Source organism: Corylus avellana, chromosome ca5 (assembly GCF_901000735.1).
Source record: "Corylus avellana chromosome ca5, CavTom2PMs-1.0".
NCBI lineage: Eukaryota > Viridiplantae > Streptophyta > Magnoliopsida > Fagales > Betulaceae > Corylus > Corylus avellana.
This window is the reverse complement of record NC_081545.1, coordinates 30,849,778-30,871,033: the sequence shown is the minus strand read 5'-3', so window position 1 is coordinate 30,871,033 and position 21,256 is coordinate 30,849,778. Positions and strand designations below refer to the sequence as shown.

Below are 21,256 nucleotides of genomic sequence, written 5' to 3'. Positions count from 1 at the left end.
ATTTTACTTTTTTTAATTAAAAAAAAAATGCTTAAAACGACGTCGTTTTGGGCTGGATATGTGTTGTGATTTTAGGACACAAAACGACATAGTTTTGGGCAAGTGTAAAATAGGTATAAAACATCCAAAACGACGTAATTTAATGTTAAAGGGGTCCAAAGTGAGAGAAAACCAAAGTTCAGGGGGTCTAAGTGAGAGCTTTGGAAATTCAGGGGGGGAGGTTTTCAAATCGGTTGGAACTTCAGGGGGGTTTTCTAAAGTTTTCCCTATAGTTTTTAAAATCATCATTGAATTTGAGATTGATCTTTATTAGATTTTAATTCAATAGTGATGTTAAAGCGGAATAATGCTACAGTTCCCAAAAAGTTTCTCCAAAATTTGTTCTCCAAATTATTTATCACAATCTTATGAGATGGTAACACATTTTTCAAAATAATAAATTACATAAGATTTTGATACATCATTTGGGAAGTAAATTTTGGATAAATTTTTTGAAAAGTGTAACATTTTTTTATGTTAAAATCTACATACGCGTGTGGAGAAGTGGGTGTAATGAAGTTGGGGAATGCTAGGTATTCTCTTGATTCTAGGGAGATATTATTTTGGAAAAAATATAATTTAGCCCTCTCAAACTACCAACCATTTATATTTTAGCCTCATAATATTCAAAAACTGATAAAGTAGCTCACAAACTACCAAATAGTTGCAATTTGGCTACTCCGTTAGTCATTACCGTCAAATATATAGGATGAAAAAATCAAAACTATGTTATTTTGGTAAGATTAAGTTGCTAAAATACCCTTTAAAAAAAAAATCAATTAAAAAATTACCCTCCAAAACGACGTTTTGAGAAAAAAAAAATAAAAAAACCAGTGGTTTCCGGTCACCCCATGGCCTGGGAGTGGCTCTCCGGCGACCCCCATAGTTCTCATTATATTTTTTTGATCCCAGGTAAATATTACCATTATTTCTCTCAGTTGATTATTAAAAAATAACATCTATATAGAAACAGAAAAACACCTCAAAATAGCTTCACTATTGAAGGGGCGCAAGCCATTCGTCGAACCTTGCCTGTTCAATTTTCGTCCAATTTTTGTTACAGAAACAGTAAAATGCCACGTGGTAGCGCTGCAATGGTTGCCAACTGGTCTAGTAATTGTTCCAGATTATTTGCCACGAACTCATCATTGTGGTCTCGAAAAACGACACCCACTTAATTCAGACTTTTTGATATTTGGAAATCGTTGGATATTCAAATAATTCTATAATAATTCTTGGATATTCAAATATATACTTATCAAATTCATCTGACTTGCCTCAAAAGGGTCATCATATTGTCGAGGCAACCACAAATGATGTAGAAACAAGCCACATCACGGTGTCCTTTTTCGAGCTAGCTTTGCCGTCGCACGTCTCTCATGCGCCTTTTAGAACTTCTCCATGCCTCCACCTTTGTCATTGATGCTGCTAATTTTTGGTCTTAGATTTTTTCTGCTTTTTGTTTTGTTTTCGTGTTTGTATTTATTGTTTTCTGTTATGGCTTGACCGTTAAGCAATGTCCCTATTTTAGCCTTTTACTTTGCAGATTTTGTTGCGGTTGCAAAGATTTCTTCGGATTTCTTTGTTTTGTCTCTAATAGCAGCCCTGTGTAGCTGCATTGGTACTTTTATATGGTCGAGTCATCTATTTGACTCATTTCCTTTTGTTATCTTGCTTGGTTCTGATTTCTCTTGTATCTGCTTATCTTGTATCTGCTTAGCGATTTCGTTAGATTTGGGCTGTTGTTTGGGTTGGCCACCCCTTTTATAATTTTCCTTTCCCTTTTTTCCTTATTTGCCTTAAAAAAAAAAAAAAAAAAAAAAAAGGCAAATCTTGCGACAACATAGACCAAGCTAAACTCTCATCATCACCATGCTTTCAAGTCACTCAGGCCTCTAACAGCAGTAATAGATATGCGGTCGAGATTTACCTTAATTCGACACCTATCTGGTTCACCGTTAATTTATGTATTACTTAGTGCGCCAAGATTTTCGTACATATAGGACTGGACCCGGCTTACGTCCGGAAAGAAAAGAACAGGACATTGCATGTGGAGGGCTGTTAAAATGACATTGTTGGAGCAAGCATTTAAGCGAAGCAGAGGTTGACGCCGTTTCAACGGAAAGGAGGAAACACCCCCGCTTTCGGAAATTGGGTATACAAATACAAAGATTTTTCTTATTTTGTACCACAAGTTTGATGATGAGACTAATGAAAAGATCAAATTGCACAATTATATGTAGCCCATGATATAGTTGAACCATTTTTGGTTGAAGTATTTATTACCTCCACTATTAAAATCTAATGATTATGAGGTAAAAGAAATACACAAGTGACTGATGGGGATGAGGAAGTAGTGCTCGAAGAGCAGCAGGCTAGTAGAAATGTAGATGTGAATGTGAATGGGGAGCTTGAAAATTTCTTTTAAGTGATTTTGAAGTAAGATGGTGATGAGGAGGACAATCTTGTTAAAAAAAATATGATGTAGCTAGCTTTGCGGGCTGCTATAGAGGCTACATCCAAATAGTTTCAATCATATTTGAAAAGACATATTGGAGGATAGCATACCAATCATATGCCTTTAACAAGTTGGGTTGTCAAGCCATTTGAAAAAACAACAGGCTTCCTTTCTTATCTTCATGTTGGAGGATAGCATACCAATCAACTCAAGTAACAACACATTCGGGATTAATACTTCAAAATGGAAGGATACTTCCGAATCATAGCCGGCTGAACCCCAAAATCATATGTCGGGCTTATCCTTAGTCCAAGAAGTCTTCAACGATGCAGTTAAATCACAAAAATATACCCAAGACATCTCACTACCCAAGACATCTCACTACAACCCTATGAAGAAAACCCAGATGACGACTTTGTCTAGTTCAAAAAATAAAATAAAAAAATCTACCTTCTCCACAAACAAAATCAAGATTTTTTTTTTTTTTTTTTTTTTTTGATATGGAGAACATATACCTTATTTATGCTGCGGAAAGCTTCATTTCCTCTGAAATTTTGTACACTACCTAATATTATTTCTTCCTTTGAGCTTTCTGTCATATGATTTTTGGGAAGATAAACCCTAAACGAAGCTATTTCGACTTCTTTTGCTCCAACTTCTTCATGCGATTTGGAGAGAAAAGGCAAAACCGGAGGAGGTTAGGGTTCATGCAATTTGGGGATAAAAGGGAAAATTGGGAAGGAAGATGAAATTAAAGGTAAATATTGGGTTGAAGTGGATTAAATTTATTACGTGGCACTGAAGTGGCCATGTGGGACATGTGTCACATTTTTAAAGGGGCTTAGTGGCGTTGATGTGTACTTACGTTAATTTTATGGACCGAAGATGAACAGAATGACCATTTCCGTTTTTAACCATAAGTGATGTACGATTTACGATAAGAATTGAAACCAATATTGGCTTTTGTAAAGTCATTAAACCACATAGGATTAAAGGCATTTAGCCTAAATACCTAAACAAAAGTCTTTAATCCCTTAGAGCATTCCCAGCAGCTTCCCTGTCATATTCCCTAAGTTTAGGGAATCAAACTACTTTTTGCTTCCCTATGTCAAAATACACCACAATAGCTTCCCTTAATCATTCCCTATATCATTAAAATAATATTTTTTACTTTTTTTTTTTTTTTTCTTGAAACTCTTTTTTTTCTCTCTCTCTCTCATGTCTCCGTCTTCTTCTTCAAGCTGAGCTGTAGTTGCAGACCCACAAACGAAAATGCAGAGATTATCTTAAAAAACCATGACTTTCTTCCATGACTTTCTTCAATAAGCACCCTCACTTCCTCCTTTCCTCCAAATCAAATCAGCCCTTCAACCTCCTTCACGCAGCATCACACTCCACACACCATGAAATTCCCCAATCCCATTCCTCACTCGCAAATGGGTCTTCCCCAAACCCCACCATAATTCAATCCAAGCCGTAGAAGACTCATCGGCCAGAGCAACTGCAATCATCTATCAGATTTGCGTCTTCTCCATTGCAGGTTAGCGTTTCGTCATTTTGGCTTATTGTGGTTGGTTGTATTTGATGTTTTCGTTCCAGTCTCTAAAATTTTTGTTTCTTTCTCAGCTCAGTGTTCTTGCATTTGATTACTAGAAAATCAGAGCTCAAGCCCAAAAGAACCGAACCCAAATCCCAACTCCAATCCTACACTCTCAACTTCTCTGAGACAATCGTTTTCGAAGCAATCAGATGGCGCCACGGCGAGCTCCATCGTCGAGGCGCCGTCGACGAGTAGGATTCGGATGGGGGAGAACGGACAGTGGGTCTCGTCCGGCAGAGCTCAGGGCGGCAATTTCGTAAATTACTTGCCCAAGTCTCCGGCCGTTTGGTGAGGTGCGAGAGACAGAGAGAAAGAGAGGTGAGAGAGAAACGTGAGATGAGAGATGAGAGAGGAGAGAGAGTTTTTTTTTCTTCAATTTAATAATCATATGGATTGCTACAGTGGAACCCAATGTATTGGGTTCCACTGTAGCATCTGATGGTTTAAGGAACCATATAGGGAGTCTGCTGTAGGTGACTTTTTACGATTTTTTTGACATTTTCCCTAAACTTAGGGAACAGACCCCCTTATAGGGAGTCTGCTGGGAATGCTCTTACAATCCCAAAAAAGAAAAAGAAAAAAAAGCAACTAGGTGTGACTATATAGTATAACAGTAGCATTTATTTACTGAAAACTAATGATAAGAGAGGCCTAAACAATAAAAAATCGCATGCGCTCTCTCAAATTTAGTTGAGTTATAAGTGAGTTTGACTCAAATTTACCATATCTATATCTTTGAAACCCAAAGCGACTAACAATAATTAAACTTGTGTGGGGATTCCTATTTCTACTTTTAAGCTCACGCTCTAGTGCGCATCTAGACCGTTGAATATAGCTTTAACCTATGATGGAAGCTGACAAAGTAGAGAGCAAAAGGTCAAGGGAAAAGCTTTGCTCAGTGAGAGGGCATGCTTGATGGCCCCTCCATTATTATCCCTTGGGTCTCAGCGTCCGGCAACAGATAATGCAATTGCTCATCGAAGTGTTTTCTTAAATGTCGTTTACCATTTTGGCAAAACATTGCTTTGTTTTACGTAGTTGTCATTTTGTTTATTAGAATTGAGACATACATGACATAAGACAACTTTTGCGGGCACATCACCACTTTCTATGATATGATAGACAATTGAAAATGCACTTGAAATTTGGGTCCATTATTTTCGTATTAATCTTGAAATGCTATTTGAACATTTGTACTATACACGTGTCACAAAATAAGAACTCTGAATTGGTGACTTTAAGGGGTAATTATACTACAGCGTCTTAGCACTTTTTTTTCATGAACTACCAACTATGACACTTAACCCTATCAAACTACCATCTTATAACAAAAAGCCTCATTTCATCAGTTAAATAGGTTAAAATTGATGGTCAACAGTCATGTGCAAGTCATGTGCTATTTAATTTTTTTTTCTTCCATTTTTGTCTTCACTTTAGACCTAAAAAATGAGGCTTATACCCTCCTAAACCCTAATTCAACACATGAAAACAATTTAAAATGAGGACAAAAGTGAAAGAAAAAAAATTTAAAATGGCACATGACTTGTACATGACCGTTAACTGTCAATTTTAACTTCTAAAATTTAAAGTGTCAAGACACTGTAGTTCATGGGGGCAAAATGTAATTACCCCTAACTTTTATTAGCTAAAACTTTTAATTAATCTTGGATGACTTATCATCATTTTAATTATTTACCGCGTGACAACATACTAGTTCTCTAAATTTAAGAAAAAATGTGTTGGAGCCTATACCAGTTATCACCATGGCCAAAATGCTCCCAAAAGTCACTCCCACCTTCCTCATTCTGTTCACTATCCTCTCCTTATAAATTTAATGGTTATATTGATCTATGTGTTGAAATTTTAACTCTGGAAATTTCACGTCCTAAGGGCATTCGTATTGAGCGCTTCAAAATTTCTTTAAATTTAACTCTAAAAATCTACTTTAGTTGATTTAGCTTGCCACTTTTCAAAATCACTAAATATCGAAGTCTATAAATATTTATCTACTTTAATTAAATATTTTATTTATTGGTGGATCCAACTTTTAGATTCTTTGCATTAAAAACATACTCTAATTAAGCAGAAAGAAGAGGAAGTACTACGAAATAAATAAATATAAATATATATATATATATATATATATATATATATATTAAGTCAATGTGAACGCTTCAAGTCCTGATAAGCCTGGTGGTATGTGTTACCTACTTTAACAGAGTAATTATCTGGTGATTTTTTTGTCACAGATTTGCTTCCTTCCCATTTAATTTGGTCATTAAAATGACAAATTTATCCAAACCGAGCCAATGCGAAGCATCAAAATGGCACTTTGGGATCCCAATATAGTATATAGATTTGGTTTTATTTTTTTTAATTAAGTGGGGTGGCGGAATATATTATATAGAATTACAATCATTGGTTTCCTCCCTATGAGCCAGCTACGGCTACTATAATCCAACAAGGTTTAACAATCATCTTCAACAATGTTAGGTGAAATATATACGATTAAAAAGTACAATTTTTTATTTTAACTACTATGTTTTTTATACACACTTTACCATATTACCTATTATCTTCTCTACATTTTTTAATATTATTTTTCATTTCTTTTATTATATTTTTGCCAACATATATATTTTCAAACATTCATTTTTTTCTAATGGCTTCCGAGTATGCTATACGTACCGACGTAATGTACACCTCATGTTATCCCCCAAGCTGATGTAGCTTTAAAAAAAAAAAAAAAAATCAAATTTAATATTGATTCATCTGAAATTCAATGGTGATTTCAAAAGTCATATTAGTTTTCAGGGATAAAAATGATGGTTTATATTAACTACTATTTTTCTTTATACTTTTTCAATGTAGAATTTAACACTCATAGCAATCTTCTCCTTATGAGTATCTTCCATATTGACTCAACTCTGAACTTCACATCGCTTGAGAGTCTTTTTATATTTTCAAGAGTATTCTGCATAGAGAGTTTTCTTCGCCACAGAACGCAACTCCAAAACTAGACGTGTTAAGGGCTTGTTTGTGATTACGTTTGAGTGGCTTAAAAGTGTTTTTAACACTTTAAAAGTCCGTTTAAAAAAAAAAAAAAAAAAAAAGTACTCATTTGGTTAAAAAAGTAAAAGAACTTTTAAGAGTCCAAAAAGCCTAAAAATGACCCTAAAAAAAGCCTAAAAGCCTAAAAAATTAAAAGTGCTTCTAGAACATTGCCTAAATGCTCACATTCTCTCATAACGTACAGATGCCAACAAAGATTTACCTAGTGTTCCTCCCTATGAGCTGGCTCTGTACACTTGAAGACAAATTGTCTTGTTATGACAAGAAAATTCTTTACTTAGGGGGAAACCAAGAAGACCCCATAGGAGTTGTAGACATTGTAACCCTCTTCACCGATCACTGGCTCTCTATAAATATAAGCTTCATGCACATTTGTGTTACCACCAAACAAAGAGGAAGATCAAGTTTAAGGTTTTAGAGACAAATCACAGAAAAGATGTTGAAAGAAGATGCTGTTCTTCTGGATTGCTGGGCCAGCCCATTCTGCATGAGGGTGAAAATTGCTTTGGAGGAGAAGGGAGTGCAATATATATGAAGCAAGAGCGGAGGATTTGTTTGGGGGAAAGAGTGAGCTGCTGCTCAAATCCAACCCCATTTACAAGAAGGTGCCCGTCTTGCTGCATAACGAGAAGCCCTTATGCGCGTCCACCATCATTGTGGGCTACATTGATGAGGCCCGGCCTTCCCCCCATCCACTCCTCCCAACTTCTCCATATGCGCGGGCTCAAGCTCGGTTCTGGGCTGACTTTATCGACAAAAAGGTTGGTTTTTCATACTTTCATGATTTTTTTGGGTAGGATAATGTTAGAAATTATATTTTTATTTTATAATTATTTTATAATGTTGATGTAGCAATCTTAACCAACTCTTACATTAGTCCTTGATAATTGTATTTTGTGTATATTTGATTTGGCCAACCCGAGCAAAGAAAGCCAACTATTCCATCATAAGCACGATTAATGATTTTTTTTTTTTTTGGTCCCGATAAGTACTTCCAAAACATTGTATAAAACTAGATTTTTACATGGTTGAACCGGTCTATGAACCACTTGTGAGACTAGAAAACGGCCATCAGAGTTGCTTTGGTTGGGGCTGACAAAGAGCCTCTGATGGTTAAGTCAGTATAGTATTCATAGAGAGTATTTATAGAGAAAATAAATTCTTATCCTATTTGGGATGGTCTCCTTCCTTTATCTTAGGCTCTTTGTTTAACTGCCATCAGGTTGGCCTGTGAGATTCACCGCATTACATATTTATGAGCTTGTTTTAAAGGAATTTAAAAAACTTTTTTGGTTTTCCAATTGCTTATCATTATTATAAAAAATACCATTTGAATTAGAAAAAAAGGACTATTATTAAACTTCTAAGGTTTGAACTAATTGTTTATCCTATGTTAATGAATATATAGCTATTTGATGCGGGCGGCAACATATGGAGAAACAAAGGAGAGGCACAGGAGGCAGCAAAGAAGGAGTTCATAGAGATTTTGAAGGAGCTAGAGGGAGCTCTTGGGGAGAAGGACTTCTTCGGGGCTGATGCCTTTGGCTTTGTCGACATCCTAGCAATCGCTATCACCAGTTGGTTTTTGGCGTTCGAGAAATGTGGGGGGTTTAAGGTTGATGACCACTGTCCCAAATTCTCAGCGTGGGTGAAGAGGTGCATGAACAGAAACAGTGTGGCCAAAGTTCTTCCAGACCCAGAAAAGATCTATGAATTTGTTCTTGGGTTGAAGAAGATGAACGGGATTGAATAGTTTAACCAATATTATTCCCTTCCAGGCGTCCACTGGTGCTAATTAAATCTGCAGGCTCCTTTTCTTCTTTGGCTTTTGTTGTTTTTTGTCTTTCTGGAGGCCTCCTCGATCTTCTGAGTCACATGGAGGGTTACAAATAATTAAAGGGAAAATAATCATTTTCCTTGATTATTTTCTATTGCTGTTAGTGAAATGCTAGTGAAATAGAAAGGGAAAATGTGTATTGTAATGGTCTTTCCATTGGTTTGCTTTTAGTTTTATTTTCATGTTTTCTGGATTTGAAAGACGTACATCTAAGTCTTATAAATTCTCTTATTTGTGTTTCATTTTTTAGTTAATTCTTATTTCTTTTTACTGGCTTTCTTTTTTTTTTTTCACAGAGTTTTTTTTTTTTTTTTTTTTTTTTTTTTTACCGATTATTGATGGCCATGTTGGTAACCCTATTGAATAGGAAACAAAACTAATTATGTGACTTTTCTCTCCTCCCCCATTGAATAGGAAACAAAAAAATCCTATACATTTCTAATTATGTGACTTTTTTTTTAGCTATGTCCTCGTACCCCACTTAAAAAGGACAAAGTTTTCCTCCAAATTGTGATGGAGAAATTTTCTTCAACTTAGTCTATAAAAGTGACATGTGTCCATTTTTTTTAATAACATGTGAGACGCATATAAGATTTTAATAAAATTTATTTCAACTTTATCCCTGCTATTAAAAAAATATGTATTTTTCACATGTTTAAGCAACACATGTCACTTTTATAAATTACATTGAAGGAAATTTTTTCAACCCAGTTTAAAGGAAAACTCCATCTACTTAAAAATTAGACTATATTGTAGTATATTTGCTAGCTAACCCAACTAGTTGATGTGAATTGGTATTTTGATTAATAGAAATCATATTACAAAATTTCAGCCCATTGAAATCTTAACTTTAAAACTCTACGGTTCACAATCACAACAATCCAATACAAATTGGCACCAAAAAATGAAAGAAAATACTCTACGTGGTCAGTTTGAGGGAAAACATAAATTCTACCCAAATTGAGTCAGGTCATGGGCCACCAACGGGTTTTGGTCCGAATTCGGTTTTTTTTTAACGACTTTTGGACAGCTGAAGGCCGAGGGGTGGCTGTGCTGACTATATTGGGCTAGGCCTTTTAATCCACCGTCACGGCACCAAATTGGGCTCAGTGGCCGAGCGATGTTGCTTTGCAACATTGTTTTCCACTCTCTCTCTCTCTTTTAATTTATCATTTTTTTATAAGTTGTTTTTTACTCCCACTCCCAATCGAATATATATATATATATATATATAAGCTGATAATATAAGCTGTGGGTATCATATTCCCTAGCCATCATCTTCCCTTGTATTGATTAGGGGAAGAAAAAAAAAAACATCCTTCACAAAACATGGACTTGATGCCAGGTTACATGTACGACTCAATGAGAGCCATAGGCTACTACATCAAGGATAATTTTGTAAACTGCCGAAGCCGGCCATTTTTCCTTTCTGGTACTACTTTTCCTGGACACAGGACATTGCCTTGCTTGTTATTATGTTGTTCAATTTTTGTGTCTACTTTCCTTGCTGCTATAAATCCTTTTCTTTCATAACCAATCTGGTATGCTTTATAGATTATAATTTGTCATCATTGTTAAACTCCATTTTTTTTTTCTAAAAGAATTTTCAAAATTAGTATATATTTATATACTTTGTGGTTTGAAAATGTTTTAAATTGAGGGTTTTAAAAAGCATTGAAAGAAGAATCTTACATAGAAAAAGAGAGTCAAGTTGGCAGGCTCAATTCGCACCAAGCTATTGCTTTAAAACAAACAATGCTCGAGTGTATACACTTATGTTATGCGTATGCTTTAGTACGGTGCGAATCGCAGTATCTATATGTAGGGGGCTAGTGGCAAAAAAGGAATTAAGAATGCATGTACGATTTGATCTGAATCGTATGATGCTTCAAAGGTAGATTCAATGGTTAGATTTACGTGTCTGTTAGTAAAGTCAATTGTAATATTTAAATTGAGTTTGATATAATGATTGAGATTAAGTGATCATTACTAATAATTACGATCTAATGATAGTTATAATCCTCTCTTCTTTTGTCTCTCTCAAACTACAAAGAATTTTCGGGTTCTATTGTATCCCAATGCCTACCAATTTGTCGGAATTGACTAGAGCAAATAATTTCTTAAGAAAAGTTACTAGATAACACAGCTCAGCTAAGGAGCATTTCTTCATTTTTCTGTTTTTCCATATATTTTGATCTTACATGTGTTATTGGGGGCATGGAAGGCAGAGGAGGTGCTTAATTCCAAGGAATGAGTTATTGCATCATGTCATGGAACAACAGACAAGTTCGCAGTCAGAGACCCCACCTAGGACTCGGCTAAGATTTGAGAAATGGGATCAATAGCTGTGCATGCGGTCAAGTACAAGGCATATGGTTGATGGTGAGCAGCTTTCTAGCATGTCTCCTACCCTTTGTCAATTACGCACCCTATTTGTTTTTGTAACATCGGACCATAGGCATGTGGACATGTTGAACGGATGTGTCAAAAAACGAGGTCTTCTATTGCCCATGCCATTGATGGCCTTTGGGGAGTGACAGAAAACGAGCCCCTCCTTTCAAAATGACCCACCTCTGCCCCCAAGATGTTCCTGATTTTGATATAACACAATGAACCCATTTTTCCCTGCAAACAGGCCAATTCACATGCTCCAAAACTACTCTTCCACTCCAGGGAAATGCTGTCATTATCCACTAATGAGGCCAACCTGTGATATCAATTTGGAATGGAATACAAAAATTTCCAAATTTTCTGAGAATATATATATGTTTTCCATTCAGTTTATTAGGCTGTGGTGGGTGGTGGGTGGTGGGTAAATATTCCTTTGTGTAAACGCTGGGGAAGCTTGTGAAAAAGAACGACAATTTGGTCAAACTTGACGACGTTGCAGAGCATCGAATTTGTAACATTCAAAATGTATGTTCAGACACATTCTTCCATCAGTGTCATGCTGCTGCAGTGGTTAAATTTGTGTGGCACTGCACAACCGATGGAGAAGCCGGCTAATTAAGAAAAGAAAGGAACAGAATTTTCCTGACCTTTTGAATTCTTTATGTTATTTCCTTGGTCTGTATTACCAACCAGAAGCATGTAACAATAACAGACATTTGTGAAGCCCCAAAAGGAAAATATGGTCCTACAGATTTCTCAAAATGATGGTCTGGTTATTGTCAAAGTGAGCTGTATATGTATGGTGATGTTTTTACAATGAATTATACTCCACAGAGATTAAGCTGAGAAGAATACACCTTTTTCTTATTCTTCTTCTTCTTCTTCTTTGTTTTTTTTTTCCATCATTAGCTGTAAGCAAATATACTGTCTTCAGGAACAAAACCAATTATAATAAACATAAATTTTTTTAACATCCGAGGAGTTATAAAATCAAGCTAGCAGCTGTTGTGCCATATATTTGTTAATGAAATGGCGGGGCATGGGACATGAACCAAGCCCTTTATTATGACATTAAAAACCTGGACATACGGTGTGGTGGGCAGAGGCCAAGTGATTGACACCATGTCTATAATTGTTAGTTATGGCTAGCTAGGAGTAGACAGAACACAAATGTTTTGTTAACTCTCTCTCTCCCAATGGGACATATGGACACTGGGAAGACAACCAACTCTTGGGCCTACATGTAAACAAAGGCATAGCCCTTGTCAATACCATCCTGATGATGCTCTTCAATCTCCATAATTCAGAGCCCCTCTTTTCCCCCTTCATTTGCAGCGGATGTATGCCTCTCTTACATGCTGGGACATCCCAATCTCATATATAATTATCCAACTTAATTACAGGATATTGAATTACAAGATATATTTTATTAATATGCTATATATTAGAGCTACTTTTTTGTGACCTTATCTAGAGTATTTAAAAGCCACCGCCGCCGCCGCCCGATTTTTCTCAAAATACATGTGCTTCTAGGTCTTGTTTTGGTAAAAAACAACACCGACAAACTCCACCGGTGAAAAAGGTGGGAGACTGTACTTTATATAAAACGCAAAAGGCTATTCTAAGAGATACACATTATATACTCGCTCAAATCTCTAGATATTCTCATCTTTAAGCTCAATTTATTGGCTTAAGCATCAGAGTAATCCCATGCCGAAGAACCCAATAAGAATCTTCGTGCTTTACTTCAATCAATCTCTTTTGCAGGTCAATTCTCTCGGTCTGTGGTTCGGGTGCAATCAATTGATTCTTCATATGGTGGATCCATAACTCACTTTTCACATGATCCCAACAAAGATGTAGAAAATTTTTAGTTTTGACAATAATAAGTTATTGGTTAGTGCTATAAATCAGTTGAAGATTACAGTGCTAGGTTTTGGGGAGAATATATTGAATGATTATTGTTAAAATGTTAAATATTCAAAGTATATCTAGCTTTGTCTGGGATGGAATATTTCAGTTTGAATTCATGATTATATAATTTCTTCAAAAGTTTCTTTACTTTGTAGATTCCAAAACTTACCTCGAAGATTCAAGCCTTTTGTGAGTTGAGTTGTACATATACTTGTCTTTTCTCAGCACATTCATACCACTTCCCCGCCGTCTTACAAATAAAAATTCTCCTCCCCCCCCCCCCCCCTCTCTCTCTCTCTCTCTCTCTCTCTAAATGATTGAACCCAATTGCCATTTCTCTCGACAAAGCTTTTTAATTAGTGTAGTAAATTTTCTTGATCCACGAGGAGAGATGACATTTTTCTGTATAAAGTAACTTTAACTAGAATGTCTTAAATCATGGCAATGAGAATCTAGTTGACCAATCGGCCAAAAACACAGAAATGAAACAAAAAATTGAAAAGAAATTTTTGTCTATTTGATTAACTTTAAGATTACTTTTTTTCCACAGAAAGAAATCTTGAAAAGCACCCACGTGGGTGCCAAGCCTTGAAAAGCGGTCCGCTTCGTGGCGGAGGCCCCCCTTCTCCCCATGCACCCTGCCTGTCTACCTCAAAAATTAATGAAAAAATAAAAATATATAGAATGACCTCTCAAAACATGACATAACACGTTTTTTAAATTTTTTTCACCTATTATTATTATTATTATTATTATTTTTTCGCTCTTTAACGGTTCAAATCTATCCTTTCCTTTCATTTTTCCTTCTTCTTGCCATCACTTTCTTTTCAATTTTCTTCCTTGATCTTCTTTAGCTAATCTCATTCTATTATGCTTTGTGTGTGTGTTTTGTTTTAGACTATAGATAAGAGTTAACTATTTTAACCATCAACATGTGGTTGTTAGGCTTTCACACGGTCTGCAGTACACCTACCACCTACATTAACAGACAACACAAAATTTGTTAAATTGTAAGCAACCTAGGTGCTTTTATTGTTTTGGTGTAGGTTTTGATGTAATGTAGGCATGTGAATAAGTGAAAGCAAATGTAAGTCTTGTTCATGATGTTAATTTTCTTTTTGTGGGCAATATGATATGATGTTGATTAATTTGTTCTAAGTACCTCATGTTAATTGTTGATGCAATGGTTTTGTAGTTTTTTTTTTTTTTGTTTTTGGTTACTTTTATTCAACAAAATAAAACTCAGAATATATAATTTACTTGTTTAGTTGTTTTAGTTCCTTGGGACTCAAACCCTATAGCTATAAGAATGTCCTAAACTGATTTTTGGCCATTGAACTTTGAGCCCAGAAAAATTAATAATGTCAGGCATAAATTGGGTTAAGACAATAGACATATATATAAAGTTAATAGGGTAAAATCACTTTACTCCTCAAATTATCACCCCAATGACAATCTACCTCTAAAACTATCAATTGCAATACCTCCAAACTACCAAAACAATAACAATGTACCCCTCATCCAAACTACCAAAACAATAACAATGTACCCCTCAATGCTAGCAAAGTGACGAAATTACCACTATATAATTTTCAATAAGACAAAAATACCCTTCAACTTTTTTTTTTTTAAAAAAAAATTTAGTATTTTTGTTTTTATTTTAGTAAGGGTAATTTTGTCATTTTGTTAAAAGTTGATGTATATTGTCATTGTTTTGGTAGTTTGGAGGGTAAATTATCACAACTGATAGTTTGAGGGGTAGATTGTCATTAGAGTGATAGTTTAAGGGGGTTAAATGAACTTTACCCAAATTAATAATTGAATTTGAAGAAAATTAATTTAATATTTTTGTTTTTTAAGGAGCAAAAGTTTTGGACCTTTTCTAGATTTGTGCCTTCATCTTTGGGCAAATTAAGACGTACCAAAGTAAATATAGATATATACATATTTTATTTTCTAGTGTTGTAATAATGAGTGTGAATAACAAAGCAAATGATCAATTAGAAAAAAGAGTATTTATTATAAGAGATGCTGCTCTTTTTGTGTTTAACGCAATTTCCTGCTATCTCTATCGATCACTCAACCACATAATTTTTCTCGTCTCTCGATGCTCCTTCCCAAACACTACTTTTGGAAATGGAAGCAGTGGAGCATTTACATATAAGAGAGGAAAATAGATAGCATGGGGAGGAGAAGAGGAGTAAAACTGTAAAAAGCAGCTGCAGGTGGGAATCCACATGCTTCAACAGAAGCAAAGGTGGGGGAAAGCCAGTGTTTGTCCTATAATTACTGTAACAAAAGTAACCATCAACCATCAACCCTTTTTTACTCTCTCTAATAATTAGGTAACCTCTCTCCCTCACCTCACCCGTGAATACATCAATCCTCCCCTTGTTGCTTTTACTGGAATTCACCACCATGGTAAAACCCATCTGGAGTCTAGTAAAATACATAGTAATATAGAACAAGTATTCATATATTCTATATATGCAACTTCTAACTACTTGAGAAGCTAAAAAAATGCCAAAAATTCAGTGGAGGAATTCCGTCAAGCAACACATTGTACAAGAAGATAGGTGTTGCGGTCATAGCCAAAGACACCGATGGTTCGTATTGATAACTACGTGCACCAATTGTATAATGCCTTTTATTATTGACCTAACAGTAGCTGAGGTGGTGGCGGCTTCAAAGGCAGTAGAATCTTGCAGAGATTTGGGGCTTTGACGGTGCAAATTTAATGAAAGCATGAAAGCAAAAATGATAAAATAAATATATAACTAAATTAGATAACAATTAATATTGCGAAATAATAATGATAATCAAGTTATAAGCACCATAATAAGTGCCAACTTTACTCGTATTTATATCTAAACGTGCTAGAAAGCAGTGGCATTAAAATAGTATGACTTGCTAGGCACATGCCCCCCGCCCCCCAAAAAAAAAAACTATAAGTAATCAAGATTAGGCTTTTTTAAGGCTTAATGTAGATGGTTGTAGCCTACATGGGTAGCCCGCAATGTTAACTATAAATTATTGCATTGTAAAGGTTCATTTAAACTCTTTTAATATATAGAAATAATCTTGTTCATATAAATGATCAAATGAATGAGTTCCTACCAATATAGGACAAATACACAATCATAATTTAAATAAACAAATGATAATATTGACGTTTTCCAGAAGAAAAAAGGCCAAGGAATGCCCATGTGGACTGCTGCATCGATTCAAAAGAAGAGAAGTATAAGTAAAAGTAAGTAAAGCATGCACAACTTTTCTTACTGTGTCCATGGCTCCAAGCTGCACAAGTACAACAAGTGGCCTACCCCAACACTTTTTCCTTTATACTCCGCACCACTATAAGATTATACCCTTTGGATAATCTCTTGGGCACTAAGAAATATGCTATATATTAACACTATATATATAATACCCTTTTTTAATGTGTTGAGTATTTGATTCTTAAACTTGGGTATTGTTTCAAAAGTTTCTTGTTATGGTCAACAATATGCTGTGAAAGGGCATGTGTAATAAATTGGATACACTTGAAAAGTTAGGAACGTGGAATCTCTGCGTCTGCTTACCAATATCAGACACGCATGTTCTATCCAATGAGATCCTCCTCATATTTACTCCTGTGGGCCAAATTTGGCATTGATATATTGATAGATATCATTTACAACCCAAGAATAAGTAAATGGAGGGCATCGATCGATCCCTTTGGCATATGCATGAAGGGAAGAGAAGCCATGAATTGAATGTGAAAGGGAAATAAGGATGTAAAGGTCTACTGTGAAACATGAGTGGCGCAGTCTGCAGATTGCCAGAGGCTTCAGCAGCTCTGACTTTTGTAACCTAACTTTGGAAGCATTTGGAAAACTATCAACTCAGATCCCTTTCTTATTCACCCCCAACAACTCTCTCTCTCTCTCTCTCTCCCCCTTTAAGATTTAGGAAAATTTATAGTGTTATTTGAGCAAATTTATAATGCTAGGAGTACTTTCTATGTCACTAAAAAAATGGGTTGGTTTTTAAAATTGTGATTTTAAACGACACCTTATTTTAGAGTGACAAAAGATGGACTTCTAGCATTACTCTAAAAATAACGAAGGGCGGAATTAAAAGAAAAACGAAATTTTTTGGAAGTAAAAATTCGATTTGGGGGTCCATTTCATAAAAATACTTGCAATTTAGAAGATATTTTCAAAAAAATTTCTTTTCAATTACACCTCAATTTGATATGAGTACTGGTGAAATAGGGATGACCAGTCATATTGGCATGGAGTACTGCTTCCCTTTTGATTTATTTTATAACAAAAAGGAGGCAAGTAGCACATCAACTCTCTCATGGGATTTAGGTAGATAACGATCTTGACATAAAAGTACAATTCCATTTAGGTCACGATTTGGACATTCATTTTTTTTTTAACCATTCAATTTGTCCCCCAAATTGTTAGTGGCGTATGAGAAGGCACAAACTGTGCAATTAGATGCCACAGCATAGTAAAACCTCTCCTTTAGTCATTTCTCACCAACAATATAATCTTCTTTGGAGGAGAAAGACTGCCACTCTAGGGCTTTGTTTCAAACCAAATTGGAAAAAGGGTTACACCAAAACAAAACATTGATAATGGACTCTCCAAGAACAGATCTAAAACGAAAATTACAGTGCAAAACAATCATTTCAGTAAGGGGCGTTAAAAAACAATAATTGTAGCAAAAGGATCGCAGAAAACCCTAAACCTCGAAAAGTCGATTAGGGCGTGTGGGTTAGTTAGGTAGCATGGAAAGCGAGGGATAACGAAATACTATTTCCCCTCCTAATTCAGTTGGAAGTGAAGAAACTTTTACTCAACCCATTTTAGGTTGATTTTGACGAGCTTCATTATCATTAAAATATTACATAGAATGGAGATCCATTAGTGGATACCATTCACCACCGAATCCAACATCTTCAAGATGTCCTCTTTAACTTTTTTTCTCTTTTACCGTTGTCTTTAGTTAGCAGAAATAACCTAGGCTACCTAGCTATAGTCAACATTCTATAGATTTTTCTCCTTTCCTTTTTTTTATCTCTTGGAGGATGTTGCCAAGAACAAGAAGATAGAAATTTAATCATTTTAAAGTGCAAAGGAAATGCCTTTTCTTTTTTTGGAAATTTAGCTAGATTTCAAGTTTTGAGTTTTTGGGTTGCTTTCTTAGTTTGTCTAATGAGCACATGACATGGTAAGTGTAAGCTGTACAATTAATGAAGAGCTAATCAAACCATGTTTTGGATGTTAAAAGAAAGATCCAATAAACAAAATAGGCTATATATATACACTTCCATATCAGGATGTACTTAAAAGAAATATTCCACTTATAGTTCACATTTTACCTATCAATTTGATCTTTAATTTTCCCTAATTACTTTAATCTTTAGTTTGTAGTTACTTTCATTTACACTTCTTTAAACATAAGTTTTTAAAAAAATGTTATTTACATTCCTAGAGGAATAACTATTTCTCTCACACTTTCTTTTTTTTTTTTGTTTTTTTTTGAAGTTATTCTTTCCCCGTGATATGATTTGTAACCAAACAACGAACTAGCTATTTCTATAGAATAATTTTTCCTTTCTTGGATAATTTATTGAACATAAATTTTCTCCAAACCAGTTTAAAGAAAATATCATCCAACTCATTTAAAATAGTGCCAAGTGTCTAAACATTTAAAATGCACATTAAATTTAGTGGAATAGGATTCTCTCCAGTCCATAATGGATTGGAGAATATCCAGTTCATGGCTGAGATTTATTCTTAGAAATCTTAGAGCCACAAATATGACACATGTCCAACTACAAAAAAATAATATTTCAAATAAAATAAAATTAAATTAAAAAAAAAAAGGGTGGCTGGCCACCCCATCTTGACTATAGGGGGTGGCCGGACCACCCCATTTTAGCTAGGTGTAGCTTGAGAGCCACCCCATGGCCTTTGGGGTTGTTTCGGTCACCCCCTAAACCCAAACTTTTTTTTTAAAAAAAAAATCGTTTGGCCCTTGTCCACCCCCTTAATTTTTATAATTCTTTTTAAAAAATATATAATATTTTATTATTATTTTTATTAATGGGATATATGTTCTATTTATGGCTTGGATCTCTTTAAAGAGATTATAACAATTAACTGAATATTCTCTAGTCTAAAATGGACTGGAGGGGATCCTGTTCCAAATATAGTCTAAATTAGTAAACTGCTTTTAATGACATTAAGAATTTAATGTACCTTTTAAATGCTTATAGACACTTGTCACTATTTTAAATTAGTTTAATGATATTTCTTTCAGATTGGTTTAAAGGAAATTTCAGCCATAATTTCTTTGTACTAAGCATTAGAGAATAACAAAAATAAGAGACAAAAATAACATAAAAACTTAAGGTGGTTCAACCTTAGAAGCTTACGTTCACTACTGAGAAGAGCTTGGCAGGATTATACAGTTGTATTACTAAGGGCGGCAAAACGAGTCGGTGGATCGACCCGTAATGATCCGCAACCCGTTTAGGGTAAACCCAAACACGACCTGTCTAGCTAACGGATCGGTCCCAACAAACTCGGACACGACACGACAATTTCACAAGTCACTCGACGACCCGCTTAACCCGTTTAGCTTAGAAAGTGATTTTTTTTTTTTTTTGAAAAATAAAAATGATGAGTCGGGTCATAAACGGGTCAATTGACCCATTTATGATCTAAACTGTTAAGGATTTTTTTAAAAAAAAATTAAAATAAAAACTAAACAGGTGTAATAGGTAACCCACGGTTGACCCGTTAAAAGCAAAATAAACGGGTCATAACGGGTTGACCCGTTTATGACACAAACCCGTTTAGGGTAAACCTAAACCTGCTAATTTTGTGTCATGTTCATGTCAAGTCGTCATATCATGTCAAAATTGCCAGATGTAGTATTACATGGTCTACATGAAAAATATGGTAGGTGAAAATGTAATTAAATCCTAAAGATTTAATTAAAGACCGACAACTATGGTAAATACTTCTAATAAAAAATATATCAACATTAATATGAAAATATATATATTCTAACACTCAAAATTTAGGAATTTAAAGGTGAAGATTGCCCAATTGAAAACCTGTCCAATGTAAATTCTCTCTCTCTCTCTCTCTCTCTCTTTATTTATTTATTTTATTTATATATATTTTCTCAATTTTTATTTATTTATTTTTCTTCCGATCTTGTTTGTTCTTTAATCCTTTTAGCTTTAACTTTCTTCGTTGCTTCCCTTTTTTGACTAATGCAGCTACAACGACCCCAATACAAGAAAAGGGGGCACAAAACCTTGAACCCAGATAGGAAATGGACTAAGATCTAAAGAAATCGAGAGCAACAAGTTATGTTCATGTGTGAACATCAAATATGGATAAAAAAAATTTTTAAGGTGTGAACATTCAATTCTTGTTAGGGTTTGAGTTACTTTTATTAAGTGCTGTTATGGATGATTAATTAATTAGCATACTTATAATACTCTTTATCATTATCTTTATCTTTTTTTTCCTACACGAATCAAACACACACAGAGAAATGCAAGAGGCAGAAGCCATGCATATACTCCAAAAATACAAAACCATATATCTTATTTTTTAACCATTTGTTTGATAGGTAGACCAGTCATGTTATGTTAGGTTTCATATTTGATTTTGACTCTTTTTGTTGGTCACTGGATTGCACAGTGAGATAGCAATCCCCTCCCATAAAATTATAAACGACATCCCCAAGTTCTTTCTTTAGATTATAAACAATGCCTAAATGGGATTCCTGAACTTTCGGCTTGTCTAAAAAGAAGGATTACTTACCAATTATAGGATTAGTTTCCTGCAAAACCCATATACTCAATATGTAATATTATAAAGGACAGCCGTACAATGAGCATGGAGTCGAGCCAAGCGGCAATTTTTTT

General features: G+C 34.9%; 1 pseudogene; it reads left to right on the top strand.

The window, feature by feature from the left end:
- Nucleotides 1–7,544: 7,544 nt before the first annotated feature.
- On the top strand, nucleotides 7,545–9,156 carry LOC132183218 (probable glutathione S-transferase; annotated as a pseudogene).
- Nucleotides 9,157–21,256: the final 12,100 nt, after the last annotated feature.